Here is a 12,521-nt window from a genome sequence, read left to right as displayed (position 1 = left end):
TCACAGTGCACAATTGTTCACAGTATCATACTATAGTTGTACGTTCATCACCACAATCAATTCCTGACACCTTCATCACTCCAAAATAATAAAAAGAATAAAAATAAAAGTACAAAAGAACACCTAAAGCATTCCATTTCCCACACACCCCACCCCCTATTTTTTCATTTAATTCTGTCCCCATTTTTCTACTCATCTACCCATACACTGGATAAAGGGAGTGTGACCCACAAGGGTTTTCACGATCACACAGTCACACTATGTAAGCTACATAGTTATACAACTGTCTTCAAGAATCAAGGCTACCAGGTCACTGCTCAACAGCTACAGGCATTTTCCTCTAGTTATTCCAACACACCAAAGACTAAAAAAGGGATATCTACATAGCGTATAAGAATGCCCTCCAGAGTAAACCTCTCCACTCCATTTGAAATCCCTAGCCACTGAAACTTCATCTTGTTTCATCTCTCTTCCACCTTTTGGTCAAGAAGATTTCTCAATCCCCAGATACTGGGTCCAGGCTCATCTCCAGGAGTCATGTCCCTTGTTGACAGGGAGATTTACACCCCTGGAGTCATGTCCCACGTAGTGGGGAAGGGCAGTGAGTAGTTACCTGCCAACTGGGCTGAGAGAGAGAGGCCACATCTAAGCAACGAAAGAGGTTCTCCAGGGGTGACTCTTAGGCACCATTATAAGTAGGCTTAGCCTCTTCTTTGCAGTAACAAGCTCATAAGGGCAAGGCCCAAGATCAAGAGCCTGGCCCACCAAATTGGTAGTCCTCAATGTCCACAAGAACAACTATGGTTCTTTTAATTATGGTCCCAACCCGCAGTTGATATGAGACTTTAGTGAAGGAACTATAAAAAAAAAAATTTAAATCTAAACATATGCTACATGTTCATTCCCATTCATTTACAGAATCTTTGGGGATCTTTGTCTAACTCACTGCTGTACTCTTAATGCCAAGAGCAGTGCCTGGCACTCAGTAGATACTCTACTAATACTTGTTACATGAATGCACAAAATATTAGTTGGGTATCCATGGTGTACCACATTCCATCCTAGGCGGATTCAACAGTGAACAAGCTGGGTAGGGTCCAGCTTTCATGGAACTTATAGGATAGGCATGATTACCCTGTCTCATCCTGTTTGTGAGAAGCCCAGAGACCCCATCTCTGGATCTTGTTCTTCTCTTCCCATCCTCACCTGTATCTCCTTTCCCCACCCTCCAGAAAGTTATCCTGATCTAGTCCAACTACGCTCCTTCTTGGGGTTGGTTCCCATCCCTTGCACCCCTACGCCTTATTAGTGCTTATCTCCATCAAAGCTCTTATCAGACCATAAACAATTTGATCCTCACCCTCCTCTGTACTCCAGTAGACTGTGAACTTCTTGAGACAAGGAATGTAAACTTTGATTTCTAGCACAGTCCATAGGTCATAGGAAATGTTGGATAAATAAGTGATTGAATGAATCAATATGTTTTCATGCACAGGAATGGGTTTTAATTTAAATGAGTGGCTCTCATACAGGGAATTTCAAGAATGGGGCAAGGGAAATTTTCTGGGCCCCTGTAATCATATCCCCCTGCTTCTTTGGCTATACCTGGGTTCACCCTAAATACTGGTTCCCCTTCCCATCCCTCATCTCTCTCCCTCTTAATTCAAGTCTTAAATTGAACACCTGGTTTATTGCTTGTCCCAAATCAGTGGGCCAAAGTTTTCTTCTCCATTTAGAGATTCCATTTCATTGTTCACTTTTCAACACTAGGCTTTTTTTCTTACAACACCTGGTATGCAGCTCTGAAGCAAGTCTCTAAGTACAGATCTTTGAGGCTAAGTCCATCTGTAATAAAATGGTTTGGGTCATCCTATGGTGTTCTTATCTGAACTCTTCGGATAATATAAGCTGCAAGTAGAAACTCCAAATTCTATTACATAAAAAAGCCTGTTTTCTCAATTTCTTTAAAGCAAGATGAAATTCATCTAAGTTGGTTAGAAATTTTGTTCTCTTTTCTCCTCTCTATTGCTTTCCCCAAGAGAAACGTTCACTCAATTTCTTAGCTATTTTGTAGAGTCAGGCTTGAAATTGAGATGAATCATCAAGTTTCCAGGGCAGCTGTAGGGAAACCTGACCTGGGCCACTGGGCACTCGTGTATAGAGGACATGTAACACCCATTTACCCATGGGGTTCACTAATTTTCCATTTTAAAACTGGGCCTGGCATCACTATTCATCCTATTTATAGTTTAACATGTGACAAAATATTTATTCCAGGCTCCAATAGGAATGCTTCTTATAACTATCGGTAAATCATTTACTACAGTAAACTAATTAGTCTCACAAATGCTTCCCTTTTCAGAGTGGCTAAGGGGGAGACTTAAGCGTCTAGGATTAAGCTAGAATTACCATTGTTTGAAGTTCCTTTACATTTAAGATAGTTGTTACAAGACAGCACAAATGCATACATAGCGCATCTGTTACTTACGTGATGTAAAGCTTTTCCATTTTAACTCACATGGTGAAATAAACAACAGATCGTAAATGCCACATACTGTGAATTAAGGTAGAATCATCGCAAGTGACTTACGTGGAATATTCAACTGAGGCCACAGGTGCCCCGAAAAAACGAAAATATTGCTATCCAGAACTTTACTGAAAAATTTTGCCAACCATTGATCTATATCATATAAACTTCCTGATTAAACCAAGGTTATAACTACACAAATAGACTCTTAGAAGAATATGGAAAATTGGTTATGTTTCATTTATCATATAGACCCTGCAGAAAGAATCCCTAAATCCACTAGTGAAAGGACTCCTTTTTATTTCTTAAACCTTACAATTTGAACATTTAAAAAATAAAATCAACATTTCATTTTACTGTTCTTGAATGTCAGTTTTAGTTCATACAATTTTTATGACAATTAAATCAAATATGCAAAATAGTTATAAATGATAGAAGCATTGAAAGTAAGCGATCTCTATGGAACGGTTACAGTGGTTGGAAGCAGTTCTTGGACTTCTCAGGATTTCAGAGCAACGATGATAGTAAATAGCAAATTATATCTATGTATGGATAATTGTTGTGCCTCATCTCAAGGTGAACAGGAAGGCAGGCTGCTGTATGTTTTTCCCAGTTTCATGACAAGAGAGTATAAGCGTGTTTTTTTTTCCCCCCAAACATTGTGAATTAAGGTAGAATCACCACAAAAAGGGGGGGAGCTTAAAATACAGTGAGAGACTAACTACCCTGACTCAAGAAGAAACAGAAGATCCACAGACCAACAACAAGTAGAGATTGAATCTGTCATCAAAAACTTCCCAACAAAGAAAAGCCCAGGACCAGATGGTAAATTTTACCAAACATTTAAAGAATTATCACCAATCCTGCTCACACTTTCCCAAAAAATTGAAGAAGAAGGTACACTTGCTAACTCAATCTGAGACGAGCATCACCATAACACCAAAGCCAAGGAAAGAAAATTATAGACCAATATCTTTCATGAATATACATGCAAAAATCCTCAATAAAGCACAAGCAAACCAAATCCAACAGCACATCAAAAGAATTATACACCATAATCAAGTGGGATTTATCCCAGTTATGCAAGGGTGGTTCAACATAAGAAAATCAATGTAATACACATTAATAGAATGAAGGGGAAAAGAACCACAGGATCATCTCCACTGATGCAAAAAAGGCATTTGACAAAATACAGCACCCCTTCCTAATAAAAAACAAAACCCACAGCTAACATGATACTCAAGGGTTAAAAACTAAAAGCTTCCTCCCAATATCAGAAGCACAATGAGGATACCCACTGTCACCATTGTTACTCAACATTGTACTGGAAGTTCTTGCCAGAGCAATTAGGCAATAAAAATAAATGGAATCCAAATTGAAGGAAGTAAAACTTTCCCTAAATCCAGATGACATGATCCTGTTTATATACTAAAAAATCCACAACAAAGCTAATCCATAACAAAACAGAGCCAATAAAAGAATACAGCAAAGTGACAGATTACAAGATCAACACACAAATATCAGTGATGTTTCTATATACTAGTAATAAAACAGTCTGAAGAGTAAATGAAGAAAGAATTCCATTTACAATAGCAACTAAAAGAATCAAATACCTAGGAATAAATTTAGCCAAGGATATAAAGGACTTGTACATGGAAAAATACAAAACATTGCTGAAAGAAATTAAAGAAGACCTAAATAAATGGAAGGACATTCCATGTTAATGGATTAGAAGACTAAATATCATTACTCAGTTCCACTCAAAGCAGCATATAGATTTAACACAACCTCAATTAAAATCCCAATAGACTTTTTCCCTGAAATGGAAAGGTCAATCATCAAATTTACACTGAAAGGTAAAGGGCCCTAAACAGTCAAAGCCATTTTGAAAAAGAATGAAGTTGGAAGACTCATGCTACCTGATTTAAAAATTACAAAGCTATAGTAATTAAAACACCATGGTATTTAAACCAGGACAGACATATAGACCAGTGAACTTGAGTTGAGAGTTCAGAAATAAACCCTCACATCTGTGGCTAATTGATTTTTGCCAAGTCCACTTAATTGTGAAAGAATAGTCTCTTCAACAAATAGTGCTGGGAAAAGAGGATATCCATATGTGTTCTAGTTTGCTAATGCTGCCAGAATGTAAAACACCAGAGATGGATTGGCTTTTATAAAAGGGGGGTTATTTGGTTACACAGTTAGAGTCTTAAGGCCATAAAGTGTCCACGGTAATGCATCAGCAATCAAGTACCCTCACTGGCCAATGGTATCCGGAAAACCTCTGTTAGCTGGGAAGGCACGTGGCTGGCATCTGCTCCAAAGTTTTGGGTTCAAAACAGCTTTCTCCCAGGACATTCCTCTCTAGGCTGCAGTTCATCAAAAATGTCACTCTTAGTTGCACTTGGGGCATTTGTCCTCTCTTAGCTTCTCCAGAGCAAGAGTCTGCTTTCAACAGCCATCTTCAAAATGTCTCTCATCTGCAGCTCCTGTGCTTTCTTCAAAGTGTCCCTCTTGTCTGTAGCAAGCTTGCTCCTTCTGTCTGAGCTTATAGTGCTCTAATAATTTAATTCAGAGCCACCCTGAATGGGCGGGTCAACACCTCCATGGAAACTATCCAATCAGAGTCATCACCCACAGTTGGGTGGGGCACATCTCCATGGAAACACTCAGAGAATTACAATCTAATTAACACTGATAGGTCTGCTCACACAAGATTACATCAAAGATAATGGCATTGGGAGAGACATAATACATTCAAACTGGCACAATATGCAAAAGAATGAAGGTAGACCCATAGCTCACACCATATACAAAAATTAACTCAAAATAGAAGACCTAAATATAAGAAATACTATAAACCTCCTAGAATAAAACACAGGGAAATGTTTTTGCGATCTTGTGTTAGGCCATAACTAAATTTTCTTAGACTTTACAGCAGAAACATGAGCAACAAAAATAGATAGGTGGGACTTCATCAAAATTTAAAACTCAGTACAAAGTACTTGATCATGAAAGCAAAAAGAGACCCTACAAAATGGGAGAAAATATTTGGAAACCACATGGATGATGAGGATTTAATAACCAGAATATATAAAGAACACCTACAGCTGAAAAAAACAAAAGATAACCCAATTTAAAAATAGGCAAAAGACTTGTATAGACATTTCTCCAAAGAAGAGATACAAATGGCCAATAAGCCCATAAAAAGATACTCAACATCATTAGCCATTAGGGAAATGCAAACCAAAACAACAATAAGATACCACCTCAGGCCCACAAGGCTAGTTACTATTTCAAAACTGGAGATGGGAGAAATAGGGACCCTCCTGCATTATTGGTAGAAACATAAAATGGTACAGCCTCTGTGAAAAGCAATTTGGCAGTTCTTTGGAAATTTATGTATAGATTTACCATATGACCTGGCAATCCTAACTTCTAGGTAAATACCAAAAGAATTGAAAGCAGGGACTCAAACAGATACATGCTCACTGATGTTCACTTGGCATTATTCACAGTTGCCCAAAGATGGAAATAATCCCAGTGTCCATCAACTGATGACTGGATAAACAAAATGTGGTATATACACAAGAGAATGTTTTACAACCATAAAAAGTAATGAAACAACATGGATGAACCTTGAAAATGTCATGTTGAGTGAAATAAGCCAGACACAAAAGGACAAGTATTGTGTGATCTCACACACGAAATAATTAGAATATGCAAGTTCACAGAGTCAGAAACTAAAAAACAGGTTACCAGGGGCCAGGTTGAAGTGGGGAATGGGTTGTTAAAACTTAATTGATACAGTTTCTGTTTGGGGTGAGGGGAAAGTTTTGATAATGGATGGTGGTGATGATAGCAAAGCATTGTGAATTTAATTAACAGCATTAAATTGCATGTCTGAAAGTGAATAAAATGGGAAATTTTATGTTGTATATATGCTACCTGTTCTCATTTGCTAATGCTGCTAGAATGCAAAACACCAGAAATGGACTGGCTTTTTTTAAAGGGGGTTTATTTGGTTACAAAGGTACAGTCTTAAGGCCATAAAGTGTCCAAGGCAACAGGGTACCTTCATTGAAGGATGGCCCATGGCATCTGGAAAACCTCTGTTAGCTGGGGAGGTACATGGCTGGTGTCTGCTTGCTCCCAGGTTGCGTTTCAAAATGGCATTCTCCAAAATGTCTGCATCAGCTTCCAACGGCAGTCTTCAAAATGTCTGTCTCAGCTACAGCTCCTCTCTCAGCTCTTGTGCATTCTTCAGTGTCTCTCTTGGCTGTAGCAAGCTCACTCCTTCTGTCTGAGCTTATATAGTGCTCTAGTAAACTAATCAAGGCCCATGCTGAATGGGCTGGGCCACGCCCCCATGGAAATTATCTAATCAGAGTCATCACTTACAGTTGAGTGGGTCACATCTCCATGGAACACTCGAAGGATTTGAATCTAATCAACACTAATTCATCTGCCCCCATAAGACTGCATCAAAGAATATGGCTTTTTCTGTGGGACATAATACATTCAAACCGGCACACAACCCAAATAAAAATTTTTTAAACAGACATAGAACCATACAACAAAGAGTGAACTTTAATGTTAACTATGGACTACAGTTAATAGTATATTTATAATAATATTGTTTCATGAATCGTAACAAAGGTACGATACTAATGCAAAATGCTATTAGAAAAAACTGGGGTCAGGGTCATGCATATAGGGGAAGTCTGTACTTTCTGCTTGATAAAATATCTATATATTGGAAGAAGCCCTTTTCAAAAAAGAAAATAGCAATATGTGGGATTTTATTATTTTCACCACTGTGCCTTATTTTTCCATAACAATAAGATCCCATCTTAAAGACTGCCATAAGCAATTCTGCCCTCAGAGAAAGTTCACTGTGCTGGTTTGAGATGTTGTGTGCCCCAGGAAAGACTGTTCTTTTGATCCACTCTGGTGGGTGCAGACTTATTGTGAGTGGGACATTTTGATTAGCTTGTTTCCATGGAGATGTGACCCATCCAATTCAGGGTGAGACCTTTTGATTAGATTATTTCCATGGAGGTGTGACCCCACCCATTCAAGCTGGATCTTAATTAGTTTACTGGCATCTTCCATGAGAGGATAAAAGGCAGAGACATTTTGAAGAGAGTTTAGAAACAACACAGAACCAGAAGTTTGGAGATACTAAGCTAAGAGATAAAGCCCAGAGTGTGCCCCAGAGAAGCTAAGCGAGAACCCACAGACGCTTAAGGAGAAAGCCACTGGAATCAGAAGCTGAAAGCAGTGCAACCCGGGAGTGAGGGACAAGCAGACGTCACCATGTGCCTTCCCATATGACAGACGAACACCAGACATCATCGGCCTTTCCTCAGTGAAGGTATCCTCTTGTTGATGCCTTAGTTGGACACTTTTATGGCCTTAGAACTGTAAATTTGTGACCTAATAAATCTCCTTTATAAAAGCCAATCCATTTCTGGTATTTTGCATTCCAATGGCTTTAGCAAACCAGAACAGTCACACAAGTATTTCTCAAAGATCCAGGGTTTCACTCACCAATGTATTTCTCAAGGTCTTGCAAAGGGAGGGAGAGTCCCGTGTTCCCTCTGGGGGTCATAATTAGCTGGTAGTTGAAAACTTGCACACGCTGAAGCCATTCCAGCATTCCTATCTCCCTAAGTCTTTGAATTCCTTTCTTATTGCTAACAAAAGATTTTTAGCACCTCAAATTTAGCACATTTGGCTACAGCCACTACTGAAGCCAGTTTTTTTTTTGTCATCTAAAGATTAGAAGGACTCACTGCTGCTCAAACTAGTACACTGAATCCAGAATCTCTGAAGCCCATCCTTATCAAAAAATTCAATCTGCTTTAAAATTAAAGTTCTCCTTCTCGCTTGGGAAGTTTCCCATTAGAATTATTCATTTCCACATGTATTCTCCAGGATATTGATGATATATAGTAGCAAGGTCCCACAATTCTTTTACAGGTAGGTCTCTGTCCTCTTCCTGGCATAAAAATCATCAGCCTGCTAGGGCATGACGGGACTTTGGTTCCAGTTTTGAAGAGGAGAGAAGGGCCTGGGAGGTGGCTAGGGCTGACATTACAAGCCAATGGGAAACTGGGCTGCTTTGACTGGCAGGGGAGGGTCATTGGGAATCTGGGAATCCAGATACTTCCAAGTTCTTCAGAACCTCCCATCCACCCTTATTCTAATTCTTCCTGTAACATGGTGCTTTTCACTTTGATTGGCTGCAAGCAGAATTCTTCAAATAGAATAGAATAGAATGAAAGCAGCAGAATGCTTTGCTTATAATGAGTAAATATTCTTTCAATGACGTCTTTGAGTTGTGTCAAGGTATGTCTGTGTGCATGTGGATGGATCATGATATAAAAGGTATTTGTTATAGATCGTGGTCAAAAATATTTGAAAACCACCATGTAGGAGACTTGACAAAGCGGAAGCTTCAACTAATGTTTCAATTCAGCAACTTATACAATAAACTTTGAATTAGGTTAGGTTTGGAGCTACCTCGATCCTTCAGCTTCAAGGAGCACATGGGCACAATTTAACTAGTGTTTGCCACTTCATATCATGGGTTGTCAGAATCCCAAAACTAATACTAATGGGGTTTTCATTGCCCTCCTCCCTATGTTACTTTTTCCCGTTTAGTTTTCCTGAGGTTCTGCTGTCTGCAACCCACTCCCCATTATTAATTTCTGTATCAAAGTTCTTGATTTCAAACAAAAAGAGAAAAAAAAACCTGTGGATAACTTTAGAAGAACTAAATATACTGGAAAAGAAGAGAACACTAATAATGGAAAAGATTAACGTAGTTTACAGAGTACAACTGTAGAAGTCCAGAAATAGGCTGGAATCATGCAATTTCTGTACTTGATGCTGGGACCATGACGTTAAAAAGACAGTTCTTAATAGCCCCGTTATCTTTCCTTCCATCAGAATCAAATCCTAGGCTGGAGCACTTGATTGGCTGAGCATGGGTCACCTGCCTGCAATCTTCACTGCCAGGGCACAGAACAATTTCTATAGTTCATATGAGGTGAAGGAAGCCCTGCCTAGAGCAAAGATGCGATCTTTAGGAGATTCCCCAAAAATAGAAATGGGGTCCGGATGTTGAGTATGCAAATGAGAAGTCAAATGTCAACCACAACTTTTGCCACATTCTACCGCAATCACATGGGTACTGTCCCTCTCTCACTAGGCCATGAGCTAATCCAGCAAGTCCCCTGCTGTTCTTTGTGTTCCCCATACCATGTAGCACTGTGTCCAGTTTAAAGCAGGTAAGCAAAGAAAGTTTTGCTTTTGTATTGTTGTTTGGTTTTGTTTTAATGTAGAGCTCTTGAGATCCAAAGGCCAGAGGATTGGGCTGAAGGACTAGACACACAGACAGACAGACACACACACACACACACACACACACACAACACTACTAGCCCTGGAAGGATAGAGAATAGTGAAATCTCCCTGGACCCAGGAGTAGGGTCACCCAGAATCCCACAGGGGAATAAAAGCCAAGTTGTTAAGACTAGCATCCATCCTGGGAAGGGCTGCACAGAGGTAAAGAAACCAGGACTAGGACCCCAGATATCATGCTAACCAAGCAAATCTGTGGTTATACTTAAGTTAGGGTCAAAACCTAGAATCTATGAATACATCTATTTAAAAAAAAAAAAAATCTTATCTTTTTTTAAAACAAATTTCCTTTGAAATATTGCATTGTCTTAGCTGCAACTAAAGGCGTCTAGATTGGGGCACCTTCAAAGGAGATCCTGGAAAGGGATGTAGAGCTGGGATGGAGCAGTGACAGGGGCTTGATGGAGAAACCTAAGGCAACTAAGTCGAGATTCCTTTTTTTCCTGGTAATCAGTCACTGTTAGGAACAAAGGAGGCGAAGAGCAAGGGAAAGAGGCAGAGAAAGTGAAGTCAGTGTGGGGGATTGGAGATGTACAGCGGGAACAGAGGCCGGGAGGACCAAGTCCAGGAGAAAAAATGAGCACTCAGGGAAGGCCATGTTCTTGCACTGAGGCAGACAGATGTCTGCAAATTCCCTTCCTGTGGTTAAACATTTATGGTCCCTTTTAAATGTCAGAATTAGTCTCACTGATAATTAAAACATTTCCTTTGCCCCAACTCCTCTTAGTTCAATGTTCTTCTGAAGTAGATGTTATTATTTCAGAGTGATGTGGGATACTGAGAAGGCATCCTACCCAGAGCGACAGTGCAAATCCTTGGGGCCTCCAAGATTAGAACTCAGGCTGCTGCTGCTTCCTAGTTTAAAATAGGAATGACTTTTTTTTTTTTCCTTAGGTTTTATGACTCCCTCATAAGTACCAGTCATTTCAAATTCAAAGGACCTTTCTAATTTCAGTAATCAACTGGATGCTTTGGACATTCTTGCTGAAGAATTATTATCCCTTTGTGGATGTGCTTCAAATCAGATCTATTAATATTAATTCATGATCTCTTCCTGGCCAGAAGCAAGCAATTGCTCCAGGTTTCATTTACAATAAGCAGAAATGGATGTCTGTTCATCTTGACCCTAAAATTTTTCATTATTTTATGACTCAGACTTTCACCAAATAAGGCCATTTAGAATAACTCCAGTGATCTATTATTTCTTGCCTTTTAGATTTCTTTACAATTTTATATATTCCTAGAAAAGAGAACCTAAATGAGCCAGATGATAGAAATATCAGAGTATGATTTAAAGAAATTTTGACTTACAACATCATTTGTTATTCATTCAGTTCTTCAAAGAAGCTTAGAAACTTCTGGCAATTAGGTCATGTCTTGAAGAGTGGCTTAAATCAATGTGCACAGTGTTTCTTTGTGTATATATACTAATTTAATCCTCTGAACCACCAATATTTTGTAGTAGGATTATATTGTCTGCTTATTGGTTCTTATTTACAGTTTCCATGCCTTTATATGTTCACCTGAAGTGTGCCTCCTCTCCCAATCAGATTATAAACTCCTAAAGGGCAGGACCTATGACAAACATTTTATTTCTCTGCAATATCAAGTTCAGTGCCTTGCATCAAGTAGGTGCTCAATAAATACCTGATCATTGCTTGAACCACCATAACCAGGAAATGTGACAGAGATGACCAAGATGTAGGAAATGTCATCACAGCTGTGAGCCTCCAGAGGCTTGCTCCACACTAGTCACAAACCATCAGTCATACCAAAGAGGGTGACTTCGCTCCCTACTTGAGGAAAGTGACTTGGTCCCTATTTGAGGGTTGTCTCCCATCCTTTCTAGTTTCATCTGAGGGATCTGATTGGAAACGGTACTACTTGTTCTACTCCACCTCCTCCTCCTGCCTCTTTAGTCCCATTCCCAGTTATGTGGCAACATAACTTAAAGGAAATACACCAAACACGGTTGTCACATATGCAGTGGGCATTACTATCAGAAAAGGTGTGCTGAACCTAAAGGGGCACCTGCCTGAAAGCACAGACTCATCTCCAAGTCATTGATGTTCTTTTCCAAATTTGGGTTCAGTCAAGAAAAGCCCAAGGGGGTCCAGTCTATTTGCGAATGTCCTGAAAGTTAGTCTGGTCTCACATGTGGCATGGTTTGTAAAGTATCTGAACAGTCAATAACATTTGAGACCAGCCCTAGATTTAATTCCAAGAAGGTGTTAGACTAGTGAATCTAGTTTGATCCAATATTTCCAGCTGAACCCAAGAGAATTCAAATGTATTCAGGAACTAAAAGACACAGATGAGATGGGGACAAAGATGGCAGATGGGTGAATGGACACAGCCTAGGCCTACCGGAGTGGGTAAAACACATTTATAAAACAAGCTAAAATGTGATCAACACCATAGAAGAGGACCACAAGTCAAGCTCTGTGAGAATTCAGAAGTGAAATTTTCTTCTACCTGGCAGTACTGGGGGAAAAGTCTCAAGCCAGCATGACACAAAAAAACAGTTCAGTTTGGGCCAGAGTGAAGCACTATGAAAGGG

At 39.4% G+C, this 12,521-nt stretch overlaps 1 protein-coding gene across 1 annotated transcript in view; it reads left to right on the top strand.

Moving 5' to 3' along the window:
- The window catches only part of JPH1 (junctophilin 1), a 161,085-nt gene extending 150,116 nt beyond the window's left edge, over positions 1-10,969 (top strand). Inside the window, exon 6 of the mRNA XM_037803300.1 lies at positions 10,856-10,969. The gene's annotated coding sequence lies outside the window, so the exon portion shown is untranslated. The remainder of the gene's footprint in view (positions 1-10,855) is intronic.
- Positions 10,970-12,521: the final 1,552 nt, after the last annotated feature.

This window comes from Choloepus didactylus, chromosome 14 (genome assembly GCF_015220235.1).
Source record: "Choloepus didactylus isolate mChoDid1 chromosome 14, mChoDid1.pri, whole genome shotgun sequence".
NCBI classification, from domain to species: domain Eukaryota; kingdom Metazoa; phylum Chordata; class Mammalia; order Pilosa; family Megalonychidae; genus Choloepus; species Choloepus didactylus.
Note: the sequence above shows the minus strand (reverse complement) of the source record. Positions and strands in the feature narration are given on the sequence as shown.